This window comes from Sapajus apella, unplaced genomic scaffold (assembly GCF_009761245.1).
Source record: "Sapajus apella isolate SASKATOON/1434 unplaced genomic scaffold, GSC_monkey_1.0 scaffold4, whole genome shotgun sequence".
NCBI lineage: Eukaryota > Metazoa > Chordata > Mammalia > Primates > Cebidae > Sapajus > Sapajus apella.
Window position 1 is genome coordinate 51,918,567 of NW_022436944.1, and position 13,538 is coordinate 51,932,104.

The following is a 13,538-nucleotide window of genomic DNA, read 5'->3' on the forward strand; positions in this document are numbered from 1 at the left end:
CAGTACTAGGACTTGCCTGCAGGGAAAGGAGTACTGGGCTTAGGTCCTAGCTTTGAGCATTCATCTATCAGGTTGTTCTTGTATCTATGAATTGAAGGTCTGGGGTTCCACATTCTCTAAGCCTCCTCCCTACCAAAAGAATCCTAGCCCATAGCCTTGAGATAATGCATCATTGGGAGCAGCAGATGCAATCCATTTTTGTTTCATATAAGCTTTCAGGCTTAACAAGATAGGACAACCATGATGACAATGTGCCAAAGGGGACAGCAAGAGGTGACAAAGGAGAAAATGCTGTCATCCCTATTTGAATACACAGGGCTCTGCCGATAGTCTGTGAGTCTACCATGGCTGGCTTTCTTCTTTTTTTTTTTTTTTTGAGATGGAGTCTCACTCTGTCGCCCAGGCTAGAGTGCAATGGTGCAATCTCAGCTCACTGCAACCTCCACCTGCCATGTTCAACTGATTCTCCTGCCTCAGCCTCCCGAGTAGCTGGCATTACAGGTGAGTGCCACTACGCCAGCTAATTTTTTCTGTAATTTTAGTAGAGACAGGGTTTCACCATGTTAGCCAGGATGGTCTCGATCTCCTGACCTCGTAAGGAGAATTTCCAGGTAAGGAATTCAAGGCACAGAGAGGTTAAGTTCATTGCTGATGGTCACACAGCTAGAAATGGCAGAACTGGTATTCAAAGCCAGGTAGTCTGGCTTCAGAATCTGTGCTTCTGACCACACTGCAGCCTCCTAGATAAGGCTCACAGAGATTCAGTGAAAAGTCAACTTTGTTTATGCCTGAAATGAGCCCAAATTTCTCTTGCATTAGCATACGCTCTATAGTTTGTTTTTGTTTGTTTGTTTAAGACAGAGTCTCACTTTGGCACCCAGGATGGAGTGCAGCGGTACGATCTCAGCTCACTGCAACCTCTGCCTCCAGGGTTCAAGTAATTCTCATGCCTCAGCCACCCAAGTAGCTGGGATTACAGGTGCATGCCACCATGCCTGGCTAAATGTGTTTTTAGTAGAAACGGTGTTTTGCCATGTTGCCTGGGCTGGTCTTGAACTCCTGACCTCAAGTGATCCACCCTCCTCTGCCTCCCAAGGTGCTGGGATTACAGGCATGAGCCACCATGCCTGGCCAGTAATACACTTCTTAGATACCACAATTATTGCCTGCTTACTAGCATGGGAAGCAAATGCTTCTCAGCTCCGTCTTCATTAGAACCCAGACTTAGCTGAAACATAAGAGAAAAGGAAGACTGAGCTGAAGTCACATTGAAAACCCAGTTGAAAAAAGGAAAAAAAATTAGATGTCTTTTCATTCAAAAGATGTTAATTTCTAGGGTTCAGAAGGAGTTACCTTAATTACTCTCTTTGCTCACCTCCTGAGGCCACTAGCCCAGCCCCAGGCCAGCCTAGTGAGAGAATCTTTCCCCCAATGAAGCCACTTGACATAAGTGCAATTTTTAAAAAGATTCAAATGTATTTTGGTCATATTCCATTTCCTCCACTGCCGCTGCCAGCACACACACACACACACACACACACACATTTTGCCATAATATCAAGGAACTTGGATTCAAATACATATTCATAAGGAGAATGACTGGGCCATCCCTCCAGGATCTGGCGTCCATTTCCTTATATCCTTGGGAAAGGTACTTAACTTATTTGAACCCCGTTGCTCCTGCAGATCTCCCCTCTATGCTTTCCCATCCTGCTCTGGGTACCAGACTGCCCTCTTTGGCCAGTGGGGAGCCTCAGCAGGAAACTGGAGATCAGGGAGTTTATTCTTCCATCCTCCTCCTTGCAAGAGTGGCTGCTTCAGCTTCTGTAAGGCAGTACCTCTTAGCAGTGCCCACCACCCAGCCTCTCTGTGTCCTCTTCCCTCCAGGCCTAGGAGCAAGAACAGCTCCCAGCTGGCACTAACCCTGAGCCACTGCATGCCCCCCACCTCCGTCCTGTGTGGTTTTCCAACGTTTCCACAACTTCCCAAATAGTTCCTTCATTAAACCCTTCTCAAATCACTCAATCTGAGTGTACCATCAGTTTCTGGGAGGGTCCCTGGCTGATACGGATATCTTAATAACTAAAATGTTGTGAGAATTAGGGAGAAAGGACATTTGGAAAATTGTTTTCTCTACTGACAGCTAAAGTGAGCCAGCTGGGCTTTCACGAGGGAGAGGGAAAAGGGGGGGTCGTGGCACATCCACCACAAGCCCCTCCCCTGAGGCCCGTTTCCCAAGGGCACCATCACTAAGTTCCCAAGCCTGCAGATGTAAACACCTGTGACAGGTGACAAGCAGGGTCTCCAGGAGAGGCATTCATGCTAGACACAAAGCTGCTTAAAGTGATCCTACCTGAAAACCGATGGTGTTCATTCTTAAAGAGCTCTCCAAGATCACAGCCTTGAGTGTCCGAATGTCAGTAAGAACAACAGTAGAAGTATTCCTTGGGCATTTACTGTGCCAGACACAAGTCTCTTAACTTATCCAATGCTCACAAAAACCCAGTTAGACAGTACTGTTATTACATTCCCATTTTTCAGACAAGGGATCTAAGTGTGTAGGTAGCATGCACTAGGTAAAAAAGGCTAATAGTGGCTGTTCTGGTTATCTGCTGCTGTGTACTAAGGCACTCCAAAACTTGCTTGTGTAAAACAACCACCATTCTATTGTGCTTAGGGATGCTAATGATCAGGAATTCAGACCAGGGCACCACAGCACTGGCTGGTCTTTGCTCTGTAATGCCTGGCTATCAGCTGGGAAGGCTTGAGTAGCTGGCAGCTAGAATAATCTGAAGGCATTCTCATTTACATGTCTGGCCCTTGGGCTGAGATGACTTGACCACTGGGCTTCATTAGGACAGCCAACTAGAGTGTCTGTACATGGCCTCTGCATGTGGCTTGGGCTTCCTCACAGCATGGGGGCCCTCAGAGTGGTTAGACTTCCTATGTGGTAGCTCAGGGCTTCAGGAGTAAGTATTCCAGTGAATAAGGTAAGAGCAGCATCTCATTTTATGATCTGGGTGAGGTCACACAGTATCACTTCCACCCACATTCAAGGGTACAATATACATGACAAGACATAGACTTCACATCTTGTTGGGAAGAGGGTCAAAGAATTTGCAGCGGTGTTTTTAAATCAACAGAGTGAAACACAAATTTGACCCTAGCCAATGCCTCAGTTTAGCCACCATTTCATTGGGAATGACCTAAAAATATATAATCCAGCACCTGAAATTTGTATAGTGTTTTACACTTTACAAATCAGTTGCTTGATCTGTGAAACTTATGCTGGCATTTCTGTCCCTGTTGTACTGTTAAGGAAGCTGAAGCAGCTCTGAGACTTCAGTAACTTGACTTAAAGCTACATAGCTTTCGTCTGGGTCAGGCTGGTCCCAAGGTAATTAATTATGGAAACAAACACCTCTCCCACAGGTTGTAGAGCTAGACTCCAGCAGCCACCACCATGGCTTCAGCTTCAGAAAGGTCTTGGAAAAAAACTGTTTGTTTGTTGTGTCTCTCTGGGGTTCATAAAAGACAGGAAGCAAATGGAAAAAAAGAGATGTTTGTCACCTGTTGTGAAATCTCTCTGGGACAGCGATTAAAGTCACCTTTACTGCCTGCCCAGAGACTGATTTCCCATCTCAGCTAATGGTAATTCCATTCATCCTGGTGTTCAGACCAAAAACTTTGGAGTCATTATCAATCCTTTCTTTCATAACCCCAGCCAATCCATCAGCAAATTCTGTTGACCCTATCTCGAAAATACAGCCAGGAGGTAACCACTTCTGACCTCCTCCCCTGTGATCACCAATAGCAAGCCACCATCACTGCTTATCTGGATTACTGCAGTCACCTCTTCACTGGTCTCCCTGCTTCCGCCTCCTTGCGGGCTGCTGAGAGGCCCTTCCAGGCCATCCCAGATAAATAGCACAGACCTCCATTACCCTTTCTTCCTTATTGAGCTGTGTCTTTCTACATGGCACTTATCTTCATTTATGATTTGTTTTCTGTCTCCTCCTTTGTATGGAAGGGATTTTGTCTATTTTTTTTTTTTACTGCCTTATCCTCAGCACCTAGCACAGTATTTAGTGTGTAATAGGCATATAATAGTTATCAAATGTCATTGAATGAATTGAATCACAGACTTCCTCAAAAATCTGATGAAAGCAGAGACCTTCTGCTCAGACAAATACGTGGATGGGCATTGTTTTGCAGACAATTTCTGGAGGTCTCCATATTTCCAGTATCCATGCAGGTTAAGAGCCTCTGCTTTAGGGCGCTAGTTTCGAAAGCCAGGAAGTCTAAGCTCTGAATTCTAGAGTTGGATGTCAATCTCTAGTTAGACTCCAGTCAGGTCACTAGTTATTTAGATTGTTCTTACATCCACTCAACCAACATTTGTTCAGTGTCAGTTGTGTGACAAGCTCTGTGCTAAGCCCTTGTGCTAGGGGAGCAGAGGTATCTGTTCTTAAGGCCCTTAGATCAGAAGAAACATCACCAGGTAAACACCTAACTCTAATAAGATCACTTTAAAACTAGAGTGCTGTGCATCATTCAATGAAGGCCTAACAGATGCCATGACTAACTTTTCTTAGGTGGCCTAGGAATAACCCACGGAGAAGGACAGGCTTGAATTGGGTCTTGAAGCATGAGTAGGAGTTTGTCTGGCAGAGAGCAGGGAGAAAGGGCGAGACAGGCAAAGGGCTGGCAAACACCATGGCATACTCAAGGGGAAAGCCACACATTTAGTCTAAAAATTCAACTTCAACAAAACTGTCTTAGTTTAGACTTCACCTAGAAACAGACCTGCGTCAAGGATTTGAGCATAAGTAGTTTATTTGGGGATCTGAAGGGAATATGGGAAAAGAATTGTGAAGTAATAAGGAGAAGAGAAGGCAGCCAATAGAAGGGGCATTGGTCAATTACTCACAGACACTGGGCACCGGGAGGTTAACCCCCGGGGAAGCTTTGGGAACTGATGTACAACACGTGACTCAGAATTATCTCGCTCCAGGATAACGAGGCTGGGGCGTGTAGACACCGACTCCGGAGTGCTGAGAGTTACTGCTGAGGGCTGCGTCTGCATTTCTCTATCTTCCCCCAGCATGGTGGCCTGGTCCTCAGACCTGCTTCCTTCATACTAATCCCTATGGCAAAGAGAGGTGGAGCTGGGGGTGGGATCAAACTCATTCTTCCTTGATGGCCCCTGTAGTGGAGGGGTTGATAGATGCTGGGGAAGCAATCTCAATGGCTATCAAATCCCTGTTTTCATACATGAACTCATCTTTCAACTTCAAGATGTGGTTTAGGGGGCTCTGAGGAATGGTGGCATGTGTTCATAGTTCCAGGTGGCTGCTTGTTTGATTTGGTGGCTCCCTAGATTTGGGGAGATGACCAAGGTCCTGTTTTGTTCAGTCTTCTATATCTGACTCCCATATTTCCCCAGTCACTGCTTGCTGAAAGGCCTCCTACTCCCACAGATTTAAGGTCTCTGGTTTTGAGTTTCAACGTCTCTTTTAATCAATATTAGGAAACGTGACTCTCATTACCCAAGAAAATAAAAAGAAAGGAGTGGGGGAGATTGAGAGGTGACATTGAAAAGCCCTAAACTGGGGTGATGATTGACATTCAAGGAGAAAGCACAGACCCTTGCCTGGGGAGGCTAATTTTGAGAATAACAAAGCAAAGGGGTCCCCTCCCTCAGTGAAGGCTGCCTTGACATGAAAGGACAATTGTTCTGCCGTAGCTTTTGATTATTTCCCTCTGATGCTATCTGGAGAAAGAAAACCTGAGCCTGCTTTGACCGGTTCTGCAGAGCTTTTTAGTTTAGCTGCTCACAGCAGCGGGCAAAGCATAAATTGAGCAGCCCAGAAGCCTGAGACCTTAAGTAAAATGGAAAACTTCCCCAGACTGAGACATCGAATCAATAGCAAATGGCATTCTGTGCTGTGGACACCAAGGTGAGCATCAGGAAGCCTAATATTTATTCTTTCCTTTCCCTGCCTTCAAAAAGTGGCTACAAGAGAGCGAAAGGTCCGGGCTGACACCCAGGGGTGTGGTTCTTGACACAGAAGGGGTAGAGAAACATTCATAAGTTTTTCCAATCAATTCTTACAAAGATTCAAATAGAATCTTTAGGGCTGTATTTTTGCCTGGAGCTATTTACTTTAAACCTAAATCAAATAGTGAAATAGGATAACTGCTTTCTCCTAACAGACAGGAGATTTTCAGGACTGACTCTTTAGTTAATTTAGGGGCAGAGAGAGAAGTGGAGTGGAGAGTGTGGGAAGGGAAGACCCTTGAGGCCATGGTTCTCAAATTTTGCTGCCTTTTACAATCACCTAGTAAGCTCTTAAAAGGCTGAATTCTGCCCGAGCGCAGTGGCTCACACCTGTTATCCTAACACTTTGGGAGGCTGAGTCGGGAGGATCACTTGAGGTCAGGAGTTTGAAACCAACCTGATCAACATGGTGAAACCCTGTCTCTACTAAAAATACAAAAAAATTAGCTGGGTGTGGTGGTGGGTGCCTGTAATCCCAGCTACTTGGGAGGCTGAGGCAGAAGAATCGCTTGAACCCAAAAGGCAGAGGTTACAGTGAGCTGAGATCACGCCATCATACTCCAACCTGGGTGACAGAGCAAGAATCTCTCTCAAAAATAAAAGAAAAAAGAAACCTCAATTCCCAGACTATAGTTCAGCTCAATTAAATCAGAATCCCTGGAGGTGGGATCTGGCCCCAAATGAGTCCACTGCGCAACTAAGTTTGAGAATGAGGGTCTCAAGGTGGCGCTTCTCAAATCTAATGTGCACACAAAGCGCCTGGGGATTTTGTCAAAATGCAGATTCTAGTTCAGCAGGTCAGGGGTGGGGCATGGGGTTCTGCATTTCTAATAAGCTCCGAGGTGATGATGGTGCCAGTGGTCAGTGGACCACTCTTCAATTAGCAGATCTTAGGATGTTTCTTTAACACCTGAAGGGAATGGAGCCACTAACGAGTCACAGAACAAAGCAAACCACTTTTCAGAACACAGAGCTCCCCTTTATGAGAGGATTCCACTGTATTGTTAAGATACGTTGCAAACATCTTACCATGGCCTACAAATCATCACCTGGTCAACTTTTGACAAAGCACCAAAAAATCATAGTCTCTGGGGTAGGGCTTGGACTTTGGTAGACTTTTAAGATTCCACAGAAGATGCTGATGTGCAGATAGATTTGAGAACCCTGTCCTAAGTCCTTGTAACAATGCCCTAAGTCATTGGCTCCTGCAGTTTCTATGAGAACAGCCCTTTCCCCAAATCTCCATAGCTATATTCTCACTGGGCACTGTTGATTGGATGAAAGGCAGGCAGTGGGCTTGAGTTACAACATTGTTCCCCATTCCCTGGGAAATTAGGTGTGAGACCCAGCTTGATCTGGCGATTCCTGTGTATTAGTCCATTTTCACACTGCTGATAAAGACATACCTGAGACTGGGCAATTCACAAAAGAAAGAGGTTTAATGGGGCTTACACTTCCACATGGCTGGGGAAGCCTCACAATCATGGTGGAAGGCAAGGAGAAACAAATCACATCTTATATGGATGGCAGCAAGTCAAGAGAGAGCTTGTGCAGGGAAACTCCATTTTTAAAACTAGTAGATCTCATGAGACTATCTCATTCACTATCTCAAGAATAGCACAGGGAAGACTCACCTCCGTAATTCAATCACCTCCTGCTAGGTTCCTCCCATGACATGTGGGAATTGAGGGAGTCACAATTCAAGATGACATTTGGGTGGGTTTGAAGCCAAACCATATCATCCTGTTAACCCAGGAAATATGTAGTAGGGAGCAGTTGGCCACCATTTACCCCTAAGGAGACTGGTAACAGAGAAAGCTGCTCTCCCACAGGAAACAAAAGAAGAAAAACAGTGGGACTTGGGACTTGGGGCTGGGTGGTGGGGAGGTTCCCAGGTCTCCCACCTTAAGGTTATTCATGGCAGAGTATGCAAGAATCTTGGTAACTACCACCTTTGTCTCTGAAAGAGGGCCAGTTTCCAGGCTGAGGGACTTCATGCAACTGTCCCTGAAGCCTAGAAGACCTAATGTGACCCACAAACCTAGAATAGTCAAACCTTTTAGGAAAGATCCCTAAAAATCAGCTTAAACACAGATTGTCTGTCTCATAGCAACATCCCACACCTTTAAAATTCATGAAAAATGAGCAGATATTTTGCAAGATTCAAGAATAAGTGCTTTTGGGGTCTCAAACTGGTTCTATTTGTAGAGGAATCATCAGTCTTTAACTTCTGCAGCTGCAACTTCTAAATCTAGGCTCTCTGTTGACTTTGGAGGTGTAATTGCATGCCTTGCCTGTTTTGTCATCTATGAAATGGAAATAAGAGTACCAATCTGATCAGATGGCTTTGGAGAATTTAAAAAAAGGGTTATGAATCATGATACAGATGTGGAAATGTTTCTTATGAATGAGTCACCATCTCCAGGAGGCATTGCTATAGAATAGTGAAAAAGAGGCCTTGGGTGAAGATTTATTGAAATCCTGGCCTATTCAACTATCTAATTATGTGATCTCAGATGAATTGCCACCCTGGGCCTCAGATTGCTCATTGCAGATACTGGCTAATGATGCCTATTTTGCAGAACTTTTCTAGGAGTTGAATGAGATAATATATGAAGACAGCAGGTATACAGTAGGTGCTCAAAGATATGTTTCCCTTCCCTCTGTGACCTAGATTAGTTAGGATATACCCCTCGTTACAGTATGGCTGTGATGAAAGACCACCTTTCCTCTCCAAATAACAGTGGATAAAATCAGTTAAACATTTATTTCTTTCTCATGCAACAATCTGAACATTGGGAATCAAGACTGAGGGACAGTTCTGTGGCTCTGGGAACCCAGGCTCTTTACTTTCTTTCTTTCTTTCTTTTTTTTTTTTTTTTGGAGAGGCAGGGTCTCATGCTGTCACTCAGGCTGGAGTGCAATGGCATGATCATAGCTCACAGCAGCCTTGAACTCCTAGGCTCAGGCAATCCTCCTGCATCAGCCTCCCAAGTAGCTAGGACTACATGGTCAGGCCATCACACCTGGCTAATTTTTTTTTTTTTTTTTTTTTTGTAGAGATGGAGTCTCCCCATATTGCCCAGGCTGGCCTTGGCCTCAAGTGATCCTCCTGCCTCAACTTCCCAAAGCTGAGGATTATAGGCCACTGCACCCTGCTCAACCCAGCCTCTTTTTACCTCGCTGTTCTGCCAACTTCGGTGTGGAGCACCCATCTTGTAGTTTAAGATGGTGATTTTTTACTAGGAGGAAAGAGCGAAGGGGCAACGGATGACAATCCTCTCCTCTTTGAGGGCATGGCCTAGACGTTCTGCCTTCATCCGTTGGGCTCAATGTGAGTTAGTTGCAAACTCGGCAGCCCCATTTTTGAGATGAAACCCCAGCTCTACCACTCACTATGTGTGTGGCCTTGGCCAAGTCACTTAACATATCTGTACTCCTGTTTTTAAATATTTCATGAAGTCATTGTGAAAAGTACATCTGAAGCCCTTAGGATAGTTAACACATGCAAGAGTATAAACTTTCATTAGTTTTATTTGTGTAGCCACCTGGCCACACCTAACTGTGAGGGAGACTGGGAAATATCTTTAATCAGGTGTCTGTGTGTCCAGCTAAAGTTTTAGAATTCCATCTTTGAAGGAGGAGAGAGTGGGCACTAGCAAACAACCAGAGTTTCTGCCATCTGAGTAGTTAAAATAAGTGAAAAGACTACAGAATTAAAGTGATTGCTATCTCTATTTTGGGTCTTAAAAAGCCTACATAAGCCAGGCATGGTGGCTTATGCCAGTAGTCCCAGTGCTTTCAGAGGCTGAGTCATGAGGAGCACTCAGATTATTGGAGGCCAGTAATTTGAGACCAGCCTGGGTGACATAGTGAGACCATGTCTCTACAAAAATAAAAATAAAAATAAAGTTTTAATTAGCTGGGAAGGGTGGTGCATGCCTGTAGTCCTAGCTGCTGGGAGGCTAATGAAGAATCACTTAAGCCCAAGAGGTCGAGGCTACCGTGAGCTCTGACTGCCCCACTGCACTCTAGCCTGAGCGACAAAGTGAGACTGTCTCAAACAAAAACAAAATAGCCAGGCGTGGTGGCTCACGTCTGTAATCCCAGCACGTTGGGAGGCCGAGGAGGGTGGATCACCTGAGGTCAGGAGTTTGAAACCAGTCCGACCAACGTGGTGAAACTCTGTCCCTACTAAAAATACAAAAATTAGCCAGGCAAGGTGGCGCATGCTTGTAATCCTCGCTACTTGGGAGGCTGAGGCAGGAGAATCACATGAACCTGGAAAGCAGAGGTTGCAGTGAGCCTAGACTGCACCATTGCCCTCCAGCCTAGGCAGCAAGAGCAAAACTCCATCTCAAAAAAACAAAACACTAGCCTGGCCAACATGGTGAAACCCCATCTCTACTAAAAATACAAAAAAATTAGCCGGGTGTGGTGGCGTGCACCTGTAATCCCAGTTAGGAGGCTGAGGCAGGAGAATCACTTGAACCTTGGAGGTGGAGGTTGCAGTGAGCTGAGATCACACCACTGCACTGCAGCCTGGGTGACAGAGTAAGAGTCTGACTCAACAAACAAGCAAACAAAGCCAACGTAAAACTCCTCCTTGTGTGATAAAGTGAATGTGCACCATTCATAGAGGTGGAGAGAAGAAAAATAATAACAGGCTGGACGTGGTGGCTCACACCTGCAATCCCAGCACTTTGGGAGGCTGAGGTGGGTGGATCACCTTAAACTGAGGAGTTTAAAACAAGCCTGACCAAGACGGTGAAATCCTGCCTCTACTAAAACACAAAAATTAGCCAGGTGTGGTGGCACATGCCTATAATCCCAGCTACTCGGGAGGCTGAGGCAGGTGATCGCTTGAACCTGAGAGGCAGAGGTTGCAGTGAGCCGAGATTGCGCCACTGCCCTCCAGCCTGGGCGAAGAAGTGAGACTCTGTCTCAAGAAAATAAATAAATAAATAATAGTATGTGAGTCTCAGTGCCCAGCTGGATCTCAGCTCTCCACAATGACATGTTTGGAGGCCTCATCATATTCTGAATTTATGAAAAGTACCACGTTTTTGAACCCCATTCTCTCTCCAGATCTTGTTGAATGCTTGCCATCTGCCAGGCACTAGGCTAGGTGTCCATGGTAAATTCTCTTCTCTCGGGCACTGCCATCATTCTCTGATGTCTGTGAAGGCCCTCACAGGCAAGGCACCAGGACTCCCCACTGTGAAAACGCAGCTCCCATGAAGGCATCCCCTGCTCCTTCTCCACCAGCCCCCACCCTCTGAATGCGTCAGGAGATCTGACTGGCTTTTCTGGTTACAGATTCACCAGGTCAAGGGAGGGGAGAACAGTTTGTCATGTAGTCATACACCTAATGCTGACCTTACTTCAGCTTGTGCAATGGAGGCCTTGCTACCCAGGCCCAAAGCCTCCCCTCCAACTCCCAAAGCAAGCACAGGCTGGGCCTGACAGGCTGGTTACTTACCTTCCATCAAAGTGGATTTGAACATGGAAACTAAAAAACAAAGGAGTGATGCTTGGCGTTATAAAAGACAGGCAGTAGAATTTCCGGAACAATCCTGTAATACATTTTACCTTTGATTTGCCAGTAACTCTTCAAGAATGCATACGTAAATATATCTTTTGTACAAAGTTGATGTTTCATTGATATTTCTTGGTGGTGAGTCTTTAGATAGAGACCCTAGCCACCCTTAACTTTCTCAGCTCCATCACTGCTCCCAAATAGTTTATTGTCCATAAACAAACCCTTAAATGTTTGCTGCCTCCTCTGGCTCAGGAGAGCCCTCCAATTAATGCTTTCTAAAGCAAAAGAGCCTGGCAAGCAAATCACCTCTCCCTAAATCGTTGCTTAATGTATTCCCTTCAGAGAGTCTTTTGGTGAGGCATGTTATGTGTGGAATTATTCTGATTTTCTTTTTCTTTTTTGAGACAGGGTCTCCCTCTGTCACCAGGGAGTACAGTGGCGAAACTGTGGCTCACTGCAGCCTCAACCTCCCAGGCTTAAGCAATTCTCCTGCCTCAACCTCCCAAGTAGCTGGAACTACAGGTATTCACCACCACACCCAGGTAATTTTTGTGGGTTTTTTGTTTTGTTTTTGTTTGTTTGCTTTTGTAGAGATGGGGTTTCACCATGTTGTGCAAGCTGATCTCAAACTCCTGGGCTCCAGTGGTCAGCCCACCTCAGCCTCCCAAAGTGCTGGGAGTATAGGCATGAGCTGCTGTACCTGGCCTGCTGTCCAGTTTTTTGATGTGTTTCTGATTTCATTTTGCAACTATCCTGGCACTTCTTTGGGGATTGTCAGCTTTGGACGGACAGGTCCTCCCCTCTCCTTGGGCAGAGAAAGGCATTGGCATTAGGACCTTCATATTCACCTGTTTCAAGACCTTTTAAGGGAGCCTAGAATGTTTTTTTTTTTTTGGCCCATGGACTTTTGACAAGGTGCTATTAACACGCACAAGGTATTTTTAGCAGCCACTGCCTTGCGATTTCCCATCATTCCAGGGAACTCCTAGGGCAGCTTCTCCAAACTCAGCTGATCTTTTCTTTAAAATCAATGTCCATCTCACTTGGGCCTGGTCCTCAAACACAGTCATTCATGGGTTTCCATCTGCTTGTCATTTATGCTGTTTGCTTCTTTGAATGGGCCCCTTTAAGACATGTTTCAGGTAAACTTGGCCTTTCTTCAGTAAAGCTCAGTGATTTTCTGCTCTGCAACCTGATGTGGGGTTAACTAAGCCACACTACAGGAGGACCAAGTGAACTGTTAGTATCCACCCCCCCACCCCATCCTCCAGTCCTCTGATTTTGTGTGGGAAAATGTATGTGTATACATTTAAATATATATAAAAATTTCAATTTTCTACTGATTTTTTAATTGCTAAAAAAAAAGTAAAAAGTCTGGAGACCAGGAAAAGACTCAAGTATTTCACTCTTCTTATACACGCACACACACACGCGCGCGCGCACACACACACACACACACGTGCACACACACTGTGCCCTTTCCCTATCTGGAACAGGATGTGAGTATGGTTTGACCTCAAGCTTCATAAATGCTCATTGATGGAATTTCTCCACATCTTCCCCTTTGCCAAGCACGGTTTAGTGAATATTTTTTGTTTGTTTTGTTTGAGATGGAGTCTCACTCTATCCCCAGGCTGGAGTGCAGCATTGCAATCTTGGCTCACTGCAACCTCCACCTCCTGAGTTCAAGCGTCTCCCCTGCCTCCACCTCCCAAGTAGCTGGGACTACAGGTGCATGTCACGATGCCTGGCTAATTTTTTGTATTTTAGTAGAGATGGGGTTTCACCGTGTTGGCCAGGATGGTCTTGATCTCCTGACCTCGTGATCTGCCCACCTTGGCCTCCCAAAGTAGTGAATGTTCATTGAAGGAATGGACAGGGAGCAGGGACAGCCCATTGTCTCCTATGCTGCTAGGGGAGAGGGTTGAAATTCCC